This window comes from Hyaena hyaena, unplaced genomic scaffold, assembly GCF_003009895.1.
Source record: "Hyaena hyaena isolate Hyena2069 unplaced genomic scaffold, ASM300989v1 scaffold_104, whole genome shotgun sequence".
Taxonomy (NCBI): domain Eukaryota; kingdom Metazoa; phylum Chordata; class Mammalia; order Carnivora; family Hyaenidae; genus Hyaena; species Hyaena hyaena.
This window is the reverse complement of record NW_024080736.1, coordinates 3130581-3151034: the sequence shown is the minus strand read 5'-3', so window position 1 is coordinate 3151034 and position 20454 is coordinate 3130581. Positions and strand designations below refer to the sequence as shown.

General features: G+C 48.3%; 1 long non-coding RNA gene across 2 annotated transcripts; it reads left to right on the top strand.

Moving 5' to 3' along the window:
• The first annotated feature begins 45 nt into the window (after nucleotides 1-45).
• Nucleotides 46-19877, top strand: LOC120234179. 2 transcript variants are annotated; one of them, XR_005529009.1, is made up of 4 exons: nucleotides 46-188; nucleotides 3405-3507; nucleotides 16348-16425; nucleotides 19668-19877. It is a non-coding gene; the product is annotated as an uncharacterized LOC120234179 (long non-coding RNA). The 2 variants fall into 2 exon arrangements; XR_005529008.1 differs by lacking the exon at nucleotides 46-188 and adding an exon at nucleotides 3118-3183.
• Nucleotides 19878-20454: the final 577 nt, after the last annotated feature.

The following is a 20454-nucleotide window of genomic DNA, read 5'->3' as shown; positions in this document are numbered from 1 at the left end:
GAAGTGCTCCCCGCGCGTCCCCGCACTCGCGGCAGGGCCCGGCCGCCACCGATGCCCAGGTGTCGGGACGCGGCCCCGCCAGGTCCCGGGCCCAGACCTTGACGCCGAGTGGCAGGGGCTTCGGCGCAGGGCGCTGAGGGGGGACAGCCGCGGCCACCGCGACCCCGGCCTTCTGGACCCGAGCTCGGGTAACCTTCGAAATGCGGGCCTCGCGACCCGGCCACCGGGAACCTGGCGTCCAGGGACGCGAGGGGGGTCTGCGACCCCGTGAGTGTGGAGGCCTCCTGCCCAGACCTGACGCGGAGACCGCGGGCGCAGTTCGGGGAGGGGGAGAGGGGAGTATGGGCTGCGGAGCGGGGGACCAGGACCCTGGAAGGGGACTGAGCCTGGGCGCCAAGGGGAGGGGCTGCAGGCCCGGAGAGCAGCGGCCGGGCCTCGGCCTAGGGTCCGCGCTTCCGGATTCCCTTCCTCTCCCTCTTCTCTCCCTCCACCATCCCCTGCCCCTCGCCCCGCCCCGGGCTCAGGTGGCCACTAGGTGTCAGACACGGCCCGGGCCTGGCCCACGCTGCGGCTCCTGCGGCCAGCGGGGAACGCAGCTCCTTCCTCGCTGCCCCGAGGGAGATGTCACCTTACAGGAAGGCTGGACTCACCACTTCACCAGTACCACCCTCCTGAGACACACGCGCGCGCGCACACACACACACACACACACACACACACGGTGACTTTTCCTGCCCCTCTTTCTCAAAGGGCTTTGTCTGAGACCTGCTACCCACCCTCCAGGCAAAACAGCCTAAGGATAAATACAGTTCTCACCCGCCGAAGGCCTAGACCTTGCCAACGGCAGCCTCCCCTGTCCCAACAGCTAAGAGAGGAGGATGCCAAGGCCAAGGCTGGGGGCCAACCCCTACCGCAGACCCCTATCCAGGAAATGCTGTGGGTAGATAACAAGTCCAGTTCAGACTTCTTACAAGCTCAGAACAAAAGGTTCTTTCCTGTCAGATGCCTGGCAAGACTTACCAAGAGCCTGGGTTAAGAGGGAAACGGGGTTTCCTCCCCTGGAGATGTAAAAGAGATACCCCTCCCCCACAGCGTGGCTCTCCCTCTCCCTCCCCCTACCTCCCACACTGTGGACTTCCCATGGGCAGTGGCCAGAGGTTCCTGGAGGACCCTGGCCCTTGGGGATTTACTACCCCCTTACAGAGAGAACATATTCTCAGGCACATGACAAGACACCCAAGGGTGCCCACTGCCCTGAGCACACCTAATAATGAGGCAAACAGCAGGGCCCACCCCTCAGAGTGACCAAGCTTAAACCTGCTACGGCATAAATTTGTTGGAGTAGCTTTCCAGTTGGAGGGCGTTAATGGACATTTTAAATTAAGAAACAGTTTCCTTAGCGTGCCAACAGGCAAACAGCAGGCAACAAATGCTCTGTGTGTTAAATGTGGAACTCAGCCATTTCCCATTGTTTAGCCTGTATATCTGGGCTTAGAGGAGGAGAACTGGAGTGGGCAGGGTGGCATAGAGGAGCAGAGCCTGCTGGGAACTCTGTGATTTGAGTGCTGAGCTTCCCGGTATAGGGCTTTCAGCCCCTTCCAAAGCTGGGAGAAATGCCTGCTGAGGCAGGAAGGGGCCCCTTGCGTCCTTCTTCCCTGCTGCTGCCATGGTCCATGGCCCTGGGCTGTGGCAGCTCCCTCTCAGAAGGGAGAGCATACCCTGCCAGCAGTGTTCTCAGAGGTCTGCTTAAAGTGGGGAGGGGGTGGAGGTGGTGCTGAGTGACATAAGGTGCCTCCATGGGGACCAGCCACACAGGGACTTAGCTCTAGGGGCTCACAGCTCCTCTTAGCTATTTTAAAGAGCAGATGATCCCACCAAACTGCCGTCAACACCAAAATCCGCAACCCAGGATGGCAGACACCCCCACTCTCCCCACGCTCCCTGCTGCTAAGCCTGCTACCACAGAAGCTAGAGAAGCTTCCGCCCTACAGCTGGAGGCAGAGGTGGGTAAGAGCAGGCTGGCAGAGCAGCACCAAGGCCCCCTCTTGAGGACTGAGGATGCGGTCCAGGGTATGTTCCCTGCAATCCCATCCCTTCCCCGCATTCACAAAGCCACCGCCAGACTCCCCAGATTCCCTCCCGCCTCTCCTTTGGAGTGTCCCAATCATCACTTGGCTCATTCTTTCAGATCTCAACTCCCAAGACAGGCGTTCTGTAAAACCATCTGATCCAGCAGGTGGAGTTGAGGTTGTGATGTAGGGAGAGACTTTGTGCTAAGTGTGCTCATGACAGCTCTGGGAAACCACACCTGGCGTTCACCTTGCTCTTTGGCCAAAAGCATTTAAAGGGCAGGAAGAACCAAGGCAGTGAGCAGAATGTACCCGATGAATACCCACGGGCACCTGGCTGATGAGGGCTGCCCTTACTAGGGCTCCCAGATTGAGTAAGATGGATTCCCAGTTAAATTTGAATTTGATATTTTTTTGGCATAAGCATGCTCCACTCCCTGTAATATACTAAAAATCTGTTCATCATTTATTTGAAATTCAAATGTAGCTGGCAAGCCTGCTGTATTTACCTGGCAAGCCTACCTTGCTCCTGTTTGGAAAAGACAGGAGAGGGGCCTCCTGGCCATTTTGGCCCCTCCCAGCAAAGCTTCCCTATCCCCAACGGGCTGAACACCCCGCTAACTCCTCAGCACATGCTACAGGCAGAGGCCTTAACCTTGGGCTGCAGAGAATATAAAAGGCACAGGAGACAGTGCCCCAGGCCTAAGGTTCTGCAGAATGCTCCTAGAATTCATTCACTTCTTTACAAGAATTTTTATCAAGTCCCTTCAGTGTGCCAGGTGCTGAGTGACCCTGGGAGTGTATCCATGAACACAAGAGACACAGCCCTTTCTCTCTGACCTTAGAGTGTAGAAAAGTTGCTCAACCCAGATATGAGGGTCAAGGAAGGCTTCTGGGACATGTGACATCAACTCAAAGAACCACAGGACAAGCAGGGGTTTGCATGGCAAAGGGACAGCAGGGAGAGGACAAGACTGTCCTAGCCAAAGAAACAGCTAGAAGGACTAGAGCTTTGTGCGGAAAAGAGGAGATGGCCTAACTAGTTCACCTTCGGGGCTCCTGGGCTACTGCCAGAATCAACATGCCTGAACCGAGCCTGCACCAGCTCCGGGAGGTAAGCCTTGCCTTAGGATGGCAGGGAACTGAAAGACATACCCTGACCAGTGTACAGAGCCGGGAGCAGCCTGCTGCCGGGGGCGGCACCACCGGCCCCCTCCCTGAGGAGCTTGCTCCAGCTTCCTGGAAAAGAAAACTAGTCTGAGTCTGAAAGCAAGTGGCTACTTTGATGAGCTTAAAATGGAACTATAATCACTTGGAGAAAAACCTATCTTTCAGCTTCAGGGACAAGCAGCCCCAGCAAGAGCAGCCAGAGCACCAGGAGCAGCCGCGATGGGGAAGGAGTAGCAGCGAGGCAGGGGACTGGCCACTGAGGAAGACAGTGAGTCACCTGGGACCTCCACAATTTGAGGGGATTGGGCAGAGGGACATCATGGGCTGTGGGTCCCAGGCTGCCCCCCAAGCCGGTCCAGTCTGGGAAAGCAGGTCAGACAAACAAGAGCAAAACCTGCTCACAAAGCAATTTAACCCCTCAGGAGGGATGGAGAAGCGATGAGTGTCAGGATAGCCAGGCCAGTTTTCACCTCTGCCAGGCTCTGAGGAATGGGATGCTAGTTTGATAGGCAGAGGGGACCAGCCTGGTACAAGAGGTGGCATGATGGCACCCGGTGCCCAAGGTGGGAGGTGATGGAAGGGATGGGCTTTCCAACCTCTCTTTGTGTTTCTGTACAGCCTCCCCCCCACCTCCCAGGGACAGATCAGCAGGAAGTCTGTTTTCCCTTCTGCTCTCCCTTCCTTCCCTCCCTTCCTCCTTCCCTTCATTTTTCCTCCCTCCCTCCCTTCTTTCCCTTCCTCTCTCCCTCCCTTCCTTCTCTTCCTCCCTCCCTCCCTTCATTCTTTCCCTTCTTTTCCTTTCTTTCACCAAAGTTTTATTGGGCACCAGCTTGTGTCAGGCACTGTTCTGGGCACTGGAGAAATAGTAATCGATAAAACAGAAGGTCCTGCTTTTATGTAATTTATATGAAGTGAGGGCATCAGATAATTAAAAAGGAAACTGACTAACAATGCATATACACACATACACATATATATACACCGATACACAGAAACCTAATTGCAAGTAGCAACAAGTATTAAGAAGAATAAAAAGCAGGGGAAGGGCTGGAGTGCCACAGGAGAAAGGCTCTCTGAGGAGAGAGGGGTAGAGATGCAGGCCCTATGAAGACGTAAGGGAAGGTAACCCCAGATGAGGGAAGAGGGAGAAAAGGCAAAGGCCCTGAGGCAGGAATGTGCATGGTCATCTCCACCCTGCCCTACCCTCTAACACTGTCCTCCCCAACTGAGGAGAAATTGTATACAGAGTAGTAAACAGGAATGTAAACAGGTTCTCAGGGAAGGCGGAAGTTGAAGATGTGAGGTGTGAGGCAGGGACCCAGCAGCAATTCCCAGGGTGTCTAAGAAGTGTCCATAGCCCCATAGTTGTAGTTTATCTGATTACTGGCCATGTCCTTCACACAACGGAGAACGTGGACATAGGGTCACAGTCAGTGAGGCACTGCCAAGCACCCCTTTTCCAGGCTGGCCTGAGCAAGAGGCATTGGAGCCCAGCCCCAGGACCTCACCTGGGCCAGCCCTCCTCTCCAGGAAGAACACATGAAGAGGTTTGTGTCCCAGTGGGGTCTTCAATCCCCACCTTCCTGCTTTTCTCCTTGAGTAGGCCAGTCTGTCAGTCAATCCACAAACATCAAAGACCTGCTATGTGAGTGCTAGGGATGTTCCTTATGGAGAGCAAGGAAGACCCCGAGGAACAAAGGTGTGAGCCTGGGGGTGAAGGGTGGCCGGAGCCTTGGGTGTTGTCAGCAGAGGCGTGGAGAGGTGCTGCTGATAATGACAGCCACCTCATCAACTTCATGAACCAGCCATAAACTGCAGACCCAGGACTCTTGCACTTTGTTCAAAGCCCTCAACAGCTCTGAGTTCTCATCTTCACTCAACGCCATGCCTATCCCCCTTGGTTCTCGGCCAAGCTCCTCATGACATGAGAGCAGCAAAGGAGTGGGGGCCACTCTGAGCCCGAAGTGCAGGATGACCAAGCCATGGCCCAGAGGATGCCCCAGTGCGAGCTGGGCAGAGGCTCAGGCAGTGTCCCCCAGTCGTGACTTTATGGCAGCCCTCTCCAAGTCAGAACTCAGCTGAATCCAGAAGAGCTGACAAAAGGGGGCACTCGTATAAGGCACTGTCTCTGGTGAGTACACGAAGGCTGGTAACTCTTCCAAGGTTATAAGTTAGCAGCACACCTGTCCTGAGTCAGAGGTTTCACTTAACCCTGCTCTCCCCCTCCCACCTCTGTCCTGTACACTTCTCTTGGCCTTGGCCATCACCTCCTATCTGGAGTGCTCCTATCAGGCCAGCTGGTCCTTGTCAAGAGCAGATTAGATTCGAAGGCACCTTGACCTTAGCTCAGAACCTCCCTGACCCAAGAAGCCATGTTCCTTTGATTCCTTCCAGCCAGTGCGAGACCCTAACAAGTGGGCTGCTACCAGGGAGAATCACACTGCCAGCTGGTCCCCCAGTTAGGATTGATCCTTGTCTCTTGCCTCATTGCCTGCTGTGGGCCAGTCATACCTCTTGTTCTAGGAGGGCTCTGAGGGGCGCCTTCCTGCAGCAGGGCCGAACTGGACTCTCCTGCTCTGACTGCAGCAGGCAGCTCTGGGCAGGCTTGCTTCACAGCATCGCCCTAAAGTTCCAGGGCCCAAGAATGTTGCCCAAGGGCTGGCTCTTTGGTTTCAGAACCTAAGGCTGTATCTTTGGAAGGCATAGATTCTATTTGGAGTCTTTAATAAGTCATCCATCCCAATATACAGTTATCCCCTAGGAAGCGATAGCTCTTCACAGCTTCAAGGGCAGTGTTAGGTCCTGACATTGACACAACTCTGAGAATTCTCATCTATCTTGAGTTTTTCTCCTCGTCCAAGGGCCTCTCCTCATCTGATAAAGCCAAGCACCATCAGGGCTTTTTTTTTTTTTTTGATAGAGGGCTCAGTCTTGGCTTCACTTCCCTGTAGAGTCAAGACCCGGCTGCACCTGCTTGCCTGGGCAGCTGTACACAAGCAGATGTGGTGGCCGGTGTGAATGAGCCCAGCTCCTGAGCTTTGCCACACCCCCAAGATGACCAGGCCCACCGCAGAGCCTGGCCCCATGCAGGTTCCTTCGTGAACAGGCTTCTCCCTGAAAGCCCCAGCACCCTTCCCTCCCAGCTGCCCATCAGAGGAGGTCTGCTAAGATAGAAGGGTCTCAGTTCACATTCTTCCCTCCTCCTATCCATGTTCATCAACCTCTCTCACTCTCAAGGTGGCGGGGGTGGGGGGTGCGTCACGAGGTGGCCTCTGCCTAGCCACGGAAGTCCACTGCCACCTTTCTCTCAGCATGGGACTTTCTGTCTGACACCTGCATAAAAGGCCCTCTCAAGAGCTCCTTCCTAAAACAAACTACTACAAAGTAAACTAAAACCAAATGTCATCTTCTTCCCTAGGAGTCCCTCCTCTGACCCATCTTTGGTGCCTTCAGGAATTTGTTTCTTGAAGGGCCATGAGGAAAGGGGCAGGGAGGCCAGGCAGGGCCAGGGTGCTGGGCATTCAGGGGACTTTTTCAGGGCCCTGGGCTTACTAGAGGTGAGGGGTGGACCCCGAAATGAATTTGCCTCCTGTGCTCTGGGTCACACAGCAGACTGTGACCGGGCCAGCAGGCATGTGCCTCTCCCCCAGCCCGGTGGGAGGCTGGCCAGACCCCCAGCTCCAACCCCCTGCCACCACTCTGATGGTAACTGCCCCTTCTCTGTGGGTCCCCCATGTTTCTGTCTCTGCTGAAACAGACCTCATTTCACTTCTCTGCCTCTCTGTCTCAGTTTATCTCCCTGGTCTCTCTCCCTTCTCTCCCTCTCTGTCTTCCTGTCTGACCTGAGGTTCCCTGGGCTGCTGGGAGGCAGATGACAATCTCCAGCACTTCAGAGTGTGGGCAGTTTCCTGGCCCTTCTCTGGGAACAATGTGCGAGATACACACAGGGACCCTGTAGTGCTTTAGGGACAGTTAGATGCCCCAGCGCAGGGCCCCACTAGGGCTGGGGAAGGGTCACTGTCACTCAGTCAGGCCCTCAGGCAGGACAGGGATGGTGGTGCCGAAGTCTAGCAGGCATACAGGATGACCGCTGCAGCTAGCGAGCCCTAGGCACCCCCACAGCCCCTCACCACCACCATGTCATGCCTGCTGCAAGGGAGACTGAGATCGATTCGTTCTAGTCAGGATCTCAGCAAACCTGCCGTGTACACAGGCGGCCACGGCTGCACCAGGCCCTGGAAGAAATGTGAGCATAAGGGTGCCCAGTTTCTACCGCCCAGAGCTCAGGGGGAGATGAGTATGCAAATGGCCACAGTCCCACTCACTGACGGTGCTGAGTGCTGAAGCCATGCTCCGGGAACAGAAGGGCAGGTCGGGCCTGGAGGGATGATGGCTGGTGAGCAGGAGCTTGGAGGCAAGGGACATTCCAGGCAGAAGGAGGGAGAGACAGGAAAGTCCCCAGGGGCCTGAGAGTTCAGGGTCTGCTTGACGTGCCTGTGGGCAGCTTGTGTAGACTGCTGAGTCAGGAGAAGGATGGAATCTGACTGGAGTTGCAAACACTTTTTAGTTTGCCAAGTAAAGACATTTTTTTTTAATATGCCATTTTCTCACATAAACCATCTTATGAAAGAAGTAATATTTTAACTACAAAAAAAAAAATAGAAAGGTTATTTGGAATAAAAGATATTGTGACCAAAACAGGACAGCTGGGAACTTGGCTGATATATGCTGACTACTTTCTATATCTGACTGTTCTTGTCTTGCTCTCTTTATTGCTGACTATTAACACTTTATCAAGGCCAGAGTTGGCCAGCAACAGGCCTCCGAGAGCATTGATACCTGTGGAGATAGGGCCAGAACTGAGGATGTGGAGGAGGCAGGGGGAAGAAGGACTTTGGACTTCACTCCAAGGAGCGCAGATTTTATCCCCAGATGAGGCGTGGGGAAAGGTTTTGCAAACGGTTGCTGTTTTCAGGTTTGTGCTTTAGGACAAGCTTCCATTCCCAGGCTGCGTGTGAGAATGGGCTGCAGAGAGAGACTGAGGACGAGAACAGAGGGAGGGGCCTTGAGAGATGATGAGGATCCATAGGTGGGGGCAGTGGCAGTGGGGCTCAGAGAGGGGGCTGGGCACCGCAGTGAACAGGTGGGGCGAGAGGAATGCACAGAGCCAGAGAGAAGCAGATGTCCTGTCTGTGTGCATTTGTGCTGGGATGGCAGCAGAGGTCACCTCACCAGGAGCAAAACCTGGTGAAGTGGGTTTAAGATCTGGGGTTAAAAATAAGAACATCTAAAGGATATGGCACTTGACAAATCCCGTGAAAGTGGATGGAGACAGCATTTTGGAGCGGACAGTGGAGTGGCTCACTGTGGCACTTATCCGACTTTGCATTTGGCCTCCACCACTTGTGTGACCTTAGTCAACTTACTAACCTTTTTGTTAGTAAAAACTAAAAAGCCTTTGTTTCCTCTCCTGTTAAAAGGGAATCAAATGTAGCTAACCCATTGCTAGGAGGTTTGAATGAATTAAGATCTGTAAAGCACTTGGAGGCCTCGCTCAATGGACATGGCCCGATTTTGTACAATGTTGTATCTCTAGCACCCACATAGCACCCATGGCATAGGACAGCCCATTAATGTTGGTGAAACACAGGAAGGAGGCATGGTTGGGGCAAATGCCAGGACTGGCTTCACGGAAGGACAAGAGTCTGGGACAGTACTTTGAGTGTGCCCAAGTCCTCTCCAGGCAGCCCTCACTTGCCTCTCCCACATTTACTGAATAGTGATTGAGATAGAAAATTTGGTGGGCTTCGGGAGGGGGAGGGACTCAACACCTCCTGAAGGTTCTGTGGGGTGGATGTTCTCTGGGGCCCAACAGCATCTCAACACCCAAAAGGCAGGCAGAGAAAAGGGGCAAAGGACCCCGTGCAGGCGAATGGACCCACAGCAGCTGTGGGAGTGAGAAGAAGAGCTGGCCCCTCAGTCACCAACCTCTTCACACCAAAAGACCAGCACCCTCCAAAACCAGGTCTTCATCTCCTTTCCCTCCCACCATCTAAACCTGCTTCCAAAATGCTCCCCTCCTAGAAACATGTCACCCCCCTCACCTCCTCCTCTACCCCCCAACCAGTCAGCTCCTGCCTCCTTTCAGCCCCACCTCCCTCGGCACACCCCTGAATCCACCACTTCTTTCGGTGTCTGGGGGTCCCTAGGCCACTGTCTTCTCCTGTAACCTCTCCAAGCTTGCTCATCATACTTCACTGGTGGCTCTGAAATACATTTGTGGTCAGGGCACTGCCCAACCTAAAGCCTTCCTGAGGAAGAAGTCCGACTGCCCACCTCAGCTTTGGCAGCTTCAGCCTGCTTTTCTAGCCTTTGCTAACATCCTAGCGCTGACCAGGGTAAATCTGTTTCCTCTGCTTCAAATGTGAGTCTTCCAACAGCTGACCCGACCAACCCCTACCCCTTCTTTCAGGGCTCAGCCCAAGCAACACCCCTAGCTGGAGCTCAGGGCCTGTCACATCTTTGGAACTTACTTGTCAAACATCCAGGTAGTCTGTGTTGGTGAGACCATCTCTGGCATAAGCACAGTGGTCTCAAGAGAAATGTACGGAGGAGCAAGTGAGAGGGGAAAAAACATGGAGACATTTTTAATGAAGACCAGGCAAGATTGGGCAATAAGAGACAGGACAGATATGAGTCAAAGATTACTCAGATGTTCCTAGCCCTGGAGGCGGAGATGGGTCGTCACTGTCCACAGCTATGGAGTTGAACTTCACCCGGGACCCTGAGTGAAAAAACACCCCTTCCCCTTGACCCTGCTTCCTGGGAGTCAGGGCCCTGACACCTCAAAGACAGAGTGTAATAGAGACAAGGCCCAAGGATGCTTACTTCCCACAGGGCATTGTCCTTGGAATGTCAACTTAAAAAAAAAAAAGCCCAATAACTTGCTCATTAAATTTGTGCTTGACGGGTAGCTACAAGGAGACATGAACGCTAAGAAAACTTTCTCCAAAGAGAGGAGTGCTGATTCCAAGCAGAAGAGTGAATTCTGCAGATACTCTGCATTTTAGAGGGTGAAAAACTCACATAAACAAAGTAATTTTTCACATGAAAAAGATCTGAGAGTTTTCATCAGCTCCCAGGGTCAGTGTGAGCCACAGGGCTGACCAGGCTTCCAGAACAGCCAAGACGCCCTGTAGCTGCACCAATAGACTCAAGTTAACTGGATCAGGCCCCCTTCTTCACCAGTTAGACCAGCCCTGAGGCTTTCCTCAAACAAGGGTATACTGTTCGCAAGGGATGTGGAAAATCTGCAGTCTGTTCACAAGAGGGTGATCAAGTGCAGAGGAATCTGGAAACCATCTCTTCCCTTGAATCGCTGAAGGTGATATATTTCTCCTGGAGAAATGGAGACTCGGCTAGACCTGGATGCTACCTCTCATGTTAGAGGGTGGTTGTGTCAAAGACAGAAAAGCCACACTAAGTATTTCTCTAGAGAACAGAGTGAAGAACAGCAAGTGTAAATGATGAGGCAGGAGACACAGTTAGCATAAGAAACAGTTTCTAACAACTAGAGCAGTGCAGCCCGCCAAGGTAGTGAGCTTCCTGGTGCTGGAAATGTTCAAGTGGAGGCAGGGTGATGTCAGGTCTGTGGTAGGCGTCACTGGCAAGAGAGCAGTGGTTCCTGACCATTTTTTCCCTCCCAAACATCCCACTGTTAAGGAATCCCATGTTCTGAAATATTGTATCTATTTAATAAACTGTACTTATTCAAAGTAAAAATTTTCCCGTTTTAATAGTCAAAAACCTATATACTGCGAATCGTCTGATGCTTAGGTAGATGAAGCCCACTGAATAGCGGAAGAAGCGCTCAGCCTTGGGGGGCTGGAAATGCATCTAAGAAGAGGAAGTGTGCCTTTCTGCCAGAATTCAGTATTCCAGCAAGGTGCCAAAATTACCAGCACAAAGGGAAAGGGGAGAGGCACAGGTAGGTGTTCTCTAGGCCTTCTAGAAAACACGGAGTTGTTCCTTTGGCCGCCTACATGCAAGTCTTCAAGAAAGGTAAAATTGTAGACATCAAGGGAGTGGGCACTATTCAAAAAGGGATGCCCCACAAATGTTACCATGGCAAAATTGGAAGAGGCTGCCGTGTTTCCCAGCATGCTGTTGGCATTGTTGTAAACAAACAAGTTAAGGGCAAGATTCTGGCCAAGAGAGTTAACGTACGTACTGTGCATATTAAGCGCTCCAAGAGCCAAGATAGCTTCCCAAAATGTGGGAAGGAAAAGTGATGAGAAAAAGAAGCCCAAGAGAAAGAAAGGTACCTGAGTTCAACAGAAGCGCCAACCTGCTCCACCCAAAGAACATAACTTGGGGAGAACTGATGGAAAGGACCCTGAGGCACTGGAACCTGTTCGGTAAGAATTCACAGTTTAATAGGTATAAAAATAAGTAAGTCAATAAATAAAAGACCTCTGGACTGGTTTAAAAAAAAAAAAAAAGAGGTTGTACCAGAGCTGGGATTTGCAGAATAACTTGGGGTTCTGTGAGCCAACAGGGGGGTCTGTGGGTCAGGGAAAGACTCAGGTACAAATAAAGCTCCAGAATGCACCACTGAGTATAAAGTGGGGCTGCCATGAGACTGGGGCAGGAGGATGCAGATTAAAAAGGGATGTTCATGCTCCGCTCCAGAGCTTGTCAGTTCAGCAGGGGACAGGCTGGAGCTTGGACCGGGAATGGGGCATGATCTGCAAGGAGTGAAGAGGTGCTAGCCACAAAGGGAGAAAACAGACAGAATCCAACTACTTTAGAAGTAACCTTCTGTGATCAAGAGACACCCCAAGGAAATGCAAACAAGTCACAAACCGGGAATTACATCTGCAGCACGTTGAAATGACAAAGGACTGCTAGGAAGTGTATTTGACCCACTGTAGGAGTCAAGAAGAAAAAGGAAAAAAACAAATGGGCAAAGGAAACAAACAGGACTAGCACGAACAGGGAAGCACAAATGTCCCCTAAACACATGAAAAGGTGCTCAACCTCATCAGCAACAAGGGAACGAAAACATATCCTAGTTAAAGAACTGGCGCAAATGTAGAAATTGGACAATAGTAAGTGTTGGTGAATATACAGACCAACATGGGAGCTCTCATCCAATGCTGGTGGGAGTGCAAATCAGTGCAAGTATTTTGTAAGCAATTTGACATTTGGACCCCCTTGAACTTTTGCATGTGAATATTTGCATACCCTTGACTCAGCAATTTTACTACCAGTATATTCCCTAGAGCAATATTTCTCAATGAGGACCAGTTTCATTTTTAATTTTCAATTTGCTGGGGGAACAATACTTTTGTAAATTATAATAAGAATGAATATCTAAAAAAATGAAGTGAAAAAAAAGACATATAACATATAAGCCCTGATATTTTATTATTCAATTCAATGTGCATAATGTTACTTATGTATACCAAGGAGATATATACAAGAGAATTACTGGCAAATTATTTTGTAATAGCGAAAAACAAGAGGTAACCCACATGCCCAGTGACAGGATTAGAGATTGGGGAAATAAATTGTGGTGTCATCATGATGATTTATGGACTATTATACAGTTATGAAAGTATATGAACTATAGCTCTATGCCACACCAACAAAGTCTCAAAAACATAAAAACAAGCCTCAGAAGACTCTAATATGATACCTTTTTGGAAAAAAGCTTTATCAAAGTGCAATTTAATTTACATTTCCATGTTGTGGAATGATTCACCCACTTAAAGTGTACAATTATTAGATTATTTAGAGAATTGTGCAACCATCACACTATCTAATTTCAGTACATTTCCATCACCTCAAAAACAACCCTCATGCTTACTTTTAGCCACTCCCCCCACACCACCCACCTCCTGCCCCCAGACAACCCCTGATCTATGTTGTCTCTATAGATTTGACTTTTCTGAACATTATGTATAAATGAAATCATATAACATGTAATCTTTTATGTCTTGTTTCTTTCATTTAGCATCATGTTTTTGGAGTCCCTCCATGTTCTAGCATGCATCAGAACTTCATTTCTTTAATTGTCAATTCCTTTATGTGGATAAACCACATTTGGTTTACTTATTCACAAGTTGATGGACATCTGGGTTGTTTTCACTTGTCAGCTATTTTGAATAGCACTGCTTTGCATACAAGTCTTTGAACAGATATGTGTTTTCATTTCTCTTAGGTACATTCTTAGGTGACACTGTTTTTATAAAACTCTAAGACAAACAAAACTAAACAGTGTGAAATACACAGTACTGAAACTATTCTTTAAAAGTAAAGAGAGCTTGGGCACCTGGGTTGAGCGTCCAACTTCGGCTCAGGTCACGATCTCATGATCCATGACTTCCAGCCCCGCTATCAGGCTTGCCGCTGTCAGTATGGAGCCTCGTATGGATCTTCTGTCCTCTCTCTCTGCGCCTTCCCTATTTGTGCTCTCTCTCTCAAAAATAAGTAAACATTTTTTTAAATGTTTTAAAATAATTAAAATTGAAGAGAGTAAGAAACACAGCATCCAGGGGGCGCCTGGATGGCTCAGTTGGTTGAGAGTCTGCCTTCGGCTCAGGTCATGATCTCACGATTCATGGGTTTGAGCCCCGTGTTGGGCTCTGTGCTGACAGCTAGCTCAGAGCCTGGAGCCTGTTTCAGATTCTGTGTCTCCCTCTCTCTCTCTGACTCTCCCCTGTGCGCTCTCTCTCTCTCTCTCTCTCTCTCAGAAATAAATAAAACATTAAAAAAGAAAGAAAGAAACACAGCATTCAGGGGAGTCAGTCGGGGGTGATGTGGGGAAAAGGGAAGCACTGGTCTCAGCTAGACAAGAATAATGTTGGAGAGTGAGTTTATGGTATTCATTTTATTATTATTCAAATCGTACATTGCATTAGATACCAAATATACATACATGTTTCTATTATTTGTAATGTACATATATTACATAAAAAGATACTTTTAAAAATGAAAGGCTACCTCCAATACTGTAATTCCAGTCATCCCAGGATAACCAGGTCCCTACTCCAGCCAACAAGATTAAACTTGCTCACGCTCTGGCCCCCTGTCTGCACTTAGCCTGCTCGTGGCTCCCTCTGCCTCAGCCACCGTAGCCCACCCCGCTGACTGTTCCTCAAAGGTGGGGAGCATCTCCAGCAGGTGCAGGTGTCTTCCCTGAAGAGTCCCTCCCCCGGATGTCCACAGGCTGCTGGCTGGCTCCCTTTATGGCCTTCCTTCTCTAATGCCCCTGGTGGAACAGCACATCTGCATGTCCTCCTTTATGTGCTCCAATTGCAGCCTCATTTACTTTGCAACATGATATTGTCATCCCCCCAACACAGACACGTCCAGCTGGGCTCTGTTTCGCTCCCTGCCAAGATCCCAGTAGGCAGAAGTGCCTGGCCATAACAGGGTCTCAGTAAATACTTATAGAGTGAATTACAGCAGCCAAGCTTGTGATTAGATGGAGATTACTGGTGTCATCCAACAGAGCTCCTCTCGTGTCCACCAAAAGCACAAACAGCATGCTCCAGGTAACCCATGCCGCAGACGCATCTCGGGGAAATGTATGATCTCAGTTGGATAGCCTGAGGTGTTGAAAATGGTTATCTGACCCTCCTAAGCACCTTCAAGAACCCTAGGTGTCCAGGATCCCATTTCGAGGAAACTGGGCCAGGCAAGCCTGAAAGTCCTCTGCAAAGCTAGGACTCCACACTTCCATGGCAGAGTGGCCTCTGGGAGAAAGTGGTCCAATGGTCTTCATCATCCTGATCCAAACCTCAGACACATAATTCCAGAAGGCAGCTGAGCATGCGCCTAGAGCCCAGGGAGGTCTGGGCTAGAAGTGTGGATTTGGAAGCTGTCTCCAGTTTCAATCCCACAATCTACCTTCATAATCTTTTTTTTTTAAGTTTTTATTTATTTATTTATTTATTCTTAAGTAAATGTAATCTCTGTACCTAACATGGGACTTAAACTCACGACCCCAAGATCAAGAGTTGCATGCTCTTCTGACCAAGGCATCCAGGCGCCCCCACCATCATAATCTTAACCCCAGGACTGCACTGACCAACATGAAAACCACTAGCCATGTATGACTATTGGACATCTGCAATGTGGCCAGTATGACTGGATTTAATTTTAATTCATTTTAAGATTTTATTTTTTTAAGTAATCTGTCCCTCCAACATGGGGCTCAAACTCATGTCCCCAAGATCAAGAATCATATGCTCTACTGACTGAGACAGGCAGGTGCCCCCTAATTAATTTTAATTTAAAAACAGAAACAGTACAGAATATTTTCTCATTAAACACAACTTTATTGCTTTAATAGGACTACATTTCATGCTGTTGAAAATTTAGCATCCAAATCATGATATGTAAAATGCACACCAGATCTTTTTAAAGTTTATTTATTTTGAGAGAGAGAGCATGCGTGCAAGAGCAGAGGAGGGGCAGAGAGAAAAGGGGACGAGAGAGAGAGATTGAGAGCATCTCAAGCAGGCTCTGCTGTCATCTGGAACTCAAAATCATGAACCGTGGGATCATGACCGGAGCTGAAATCAAGAGTCAGACACTTAACCGACTGAGCCACCCAGGTGTTTCAATGCACACCAGAGTTTTAAGACTTAGCATGCAAAAATAGGTAAAATATCTCATTACTAATTTTTATAATAATCACATGTTGAAGCGGTAATATCTTGGATATATTGGTTTAAATAAAATATTTTATTATTAACTCAATGTTATTAAAGTGTTATTAAAATGAATGTTACCTCTTTCTTATTTTTTTAACGTGGTTGCCAGAAAATATAAAATTATGTATATATGGCTCTCATTATATTTCTGTCGGACAGACATTTACATCATCACAAGAAAGTTCTACTGGACAATGCTGGTTGAGTCTAAGAGTCCAAAATGGGACTCACCTTGGCCTCTAAGCATCCCACACTGGTCTCCTGCTTTCTGCAGGGGCGGGGAGGGGAGGCCTAACCTCTCTCAGATTCTACCTTCCTCCAGAAGAAGCTGTCTTGCCTGTCCCCTCCAGCCTGCTTGAACCCTCTTCCTCCGGACTTTTTAGCATCCACTACTTACACCAGCCTTAAGCACGTGGCCTCAGGGACCGAATTTTCTCTTCACCTCAATTTTTATATTAAAGGTAATCTTGTATTTCTCAATGCCTTACATATAAAGAATACTAGCTGATGACTTTCATAATATTAATAACATATTGTTTTTGTATGATAACTGACAAGGGATTGATCTTCATTTTCTCACAACGCTTAGACCAGCGGATGGGTAAAAGTGTTCACAGCCATTTCACACATGAGGACACTGAGGCTCAAAGAGATTATTTTGCTGAGATCATAAGACATACGAGTGTGGCTGAGATTTTTTCTGGCTCCTAATCCAGTGCTATTTCCCCTATACTTTGCTTTTGGTACCTATGTGAATTAATGCTGAATAAATATAGAAAAGATAGATTAGCATGGATTTAGGAAACGAGCTTTTCATGGGCTGGGCTTTGAGAGATGGGTAGATTTTGGCTAAGGAAACAGGAGTAGAACCACAGCTTCTCTAAAAACCAATCGAAAATTAGATTTCTTGATGAACATAGAATAAAAGTAGTAAATATTTGGGCATATTTTTTAATAACAGCTTTATTGAGATGTAATTCATATACTATAAAACTCCCCCTTTCCAAGTATACAATTCAGTGGTTTTCAGTATATTCACAGTTACACAACCCTCATTGCTAATTCCAGAACATTTTCATCATCCCAAAAGAAACTCTATACCATTGGCATTCACCTCCATTTCCCCTCCCCCCAGTCCCTAGCACCCACTAATCTACTTTTTGTCACTGCAGATTTGCCTAGTCTAGAAATTTCATATAAATGGACTTATAAAATATGTGGCCTTTTGTGATCGACTTCTTTCACTTAGCATAATGTTTTCAAGGTTCATCCATGTTGCAGCATATAATAGCATCAATACTTGTAGCATATAATCAATACCTCATTTCTTTTTATGGTTGAATAATACTCCATTGTATGAATATACCACTTTTTGTTTATCCATCCATCAGTTGATGAACATTTGGGTTGTTTCCAATTTTTGGCTATTATGAATAATAATAGGCTTCTTGGGCATTTGTGTGAAAGTTGTGTGGATGTATTTTCAATTCTCTTGGGTACATACCCCAGAATGGAATTGCAGGGTCACACGGTAACTCTACATTGAACATTTTGAAGAACTACCAATCTGTTTTACAAAGCGGCTACCACCATTTTATAATCCCACCAGCAATGTGTAAGGGTTCCAATTTCCCCACATCCTCAACATTTGTTGTTGTCTATCTTTTTTACTTTAGGCATCTTGGTGGGTGTGAAGTGGTAGCTCAGTTTGAGGTTAGATTTGCATTTTCCTGATGATTAATGAAGTTGAGCATCTTTCCATGTGTTTACTGGTCATTTGGGTGTCTCTTTGGTGAATGTCTATTCAAGTCCTCTGCCCATTTTTTTTCAGTTATTATTTATTTATTCATTTTGAGAGAGACAGAGACAGTGAGAGAGACCTGAGCCAAAACCAAGAATCAGACACTTAGCTGACTGAGCCCCCAGGGACCCCTTTTTCCCCATTTGTTTAAAGTTTATGTATTTTGAGAGAGACGAGAGAGAGAGAGAGAGAGAGGGAGAGAGAAAGGAGAGAGAGAATCCCAAGGAGGCGCTTCACCATCAGCGCAGAGCCCAATGTGGGGCTTGATTTCAGGAACCGAGAGATCAGAATCTGAGCTAAAGTCAGACACTTAACCAACTGAGCCACCCAGGTGCCCCTCTTCTGTCCATTTTTAAATGGAGTTATTTGTCTTTTTGTTGAGTTGTAAGAGTTTTTTATATATTCTGGACATAAGTCCCTTATCATATGCATGCTTTGCAAATAGTTTCTCCCATTTTGTGGGTTGTCTTTTTCATTTTTTTAATGGTGTCCTTTGAAGCACAAAAGTGTTTAATTTTGACAAAGTATAACTTACCTATTTTTTTCTTTTATCACTTGTGCTTTTAGTGTCATATCTGAGAAACTACTGCCTAATCCAAGGTCAGAAAGATTTAGGTCTATGGGTTTGTTTTTTTTTTTAACATTTATTCATTTTTGAGAGGGAGAGACAAGACGTGAGCGGGAGAGGGGCCAAGAAAGAGTGAGACATAGAATCCGAAGCAGGCTCCAGGCTCTGAGCTGTCAGCACAGAGCCTGACACAGGGCTCGAACCCACAAACCATGAGATCATGACCTGACCCAAAGCTGAATACTTAACCAAATGAGCCACGTAGGCGCCCCTGTATCTATGTTTCTTCTAATATGTTTAAGATTTTTGCTCTTACATTGTCTGTGACCCATTTTGGGTTAATTTTTGTAAATGATATGAGATAGGAATCCAACTTCATCCTTTGGCATGTGGAAATCCAGTTTGTCCGGAACCATTTGTTAAAAAGACTTTCTTCCCTTTCCCTCCACCCCATTTAATTGTCTGGGCACCCTTATCAAAATATCAAGTGAATGTAAATGTAAAGGTTTATTTCTAGACTCTCAATTTTATTCCTTTTTGGGGCATATTTTCTAAGGGATTTTTTTTTTCCTCGAACTGTGATAACCGGTGATCTCTCCTACCCTGGAAGAGAGGTGGAGATATTGAGTGATCTCCCACGCAGACTGCGTTTCCTTTGTTGGGTCAGGAACACAGTGACCTTCTCCTATAGGAACCAGAAACCCCTCCATTGTTTTGATGGCAGCCAGGAAGTAGCTGACTGACCAAAGGACCTTATCTCTTCCCTACCTCTCAAGGTCACTCCAAATATCAAATTAGATAATTTCCACAAAAGAATTTAGGAGGTGTAAAGTGCTATCCAAATGTAAGGTATATTCTTATTATACTTTTCCTTCATGAGTAAGACTCTAAAAAGAGAGTGAGAAGTTTTTAACTTTTACTCACTGGGATCAAGGTGGCAGTGTCAATATTATCGCAAATTCCCAATTAGTGAGGTCTGGCTCTTCCTGTTATTCTTGCAGGAGGCTGTGAGCTTCCCCCATGGAAAGTGAATATGAGTGGTGTTTATTCCTTTTACCCATGCCCCCCCTTCCTTGAATGAAGACCTACTTTGTGCCAGGCATTGTGCTAAGCTCTGGGAAAACCCGAGAATAAGGCAGAGACAGTCCCTGTCTCCTGGAGTTGATGGGGTAGTGGGGAAGCAGTCCCACTCAACAAGCTATTGTAATAAATGTGACCACTGGAGAGGTGCAGAGGGATGCCTCCAACCAGCCCTGGTATCAGTTTGCTCCATGTAAACCATAGGGATTAGATTCTCTTCCAACCCATTTACTTTTGCTTCTGTGACTTTTCAGTGAAGCAGAGGCTCTTCCACGCTGAACCCAGATGTTCTACAGACATCACCACAATGCCACACAGGCGTGAGAATGGACCAGACTACTGTGCCATCGTCCTAGACCCGGTTCTCAGCAGCTTTTTGGATGGCAGTCCTGGCTGAAACCTGCCTCCATCCTGCTTTCCTGGGGTTTCTTTCCTGAAGACAGAGAAAGGCTCCCTGGTTACAAGCTAAGCCTCGGACTCTTCTTCCACTCCACCCATCCTCCCCCCGCCCCTCCTCCAGAGACTGAAAGGGTGTCGCTCTCACCACACCACCCTGTACCCACCCTGCCCAAGCCACCAGTGGAGACTCTTCCCTCCCAGAAAGCCGCAGCTCACTTGTGTGCCCCGGGGCTCGCTGTCCTTATAGCATGGAAAACCAAGCTATGAGGACCACCCGAGAGCACCTTCCTCTTGTCTGCTCCTTCTCCCCACCTCTACCTCCAGCCTCCTCCACTCCATGTCTTCCTGGCACCATGTCATCTGACAAGTCAGCACCATTTCGGGGTTACTCAGGTCACAGCCTTCTGCACATGCTCCATGTGACAAGGCGAGCCCTGTGTCCTTCAGAGCCTCAGGCTCCATCCACTTCCATCCTCCCCTCCCACACCTTTCTCCACTACTAGCATAAAGGGTCTACTAGCATATAGGGTCCTCCCACCTCTGGGGACAGATGTCCCCAGGAGGGGTTAGGCAAGGACCCTCAGCTTCCACAACCTGGGGAGATGCCATTCTTTCCCCTCCCCATGCTTGTCACTTGTAGGG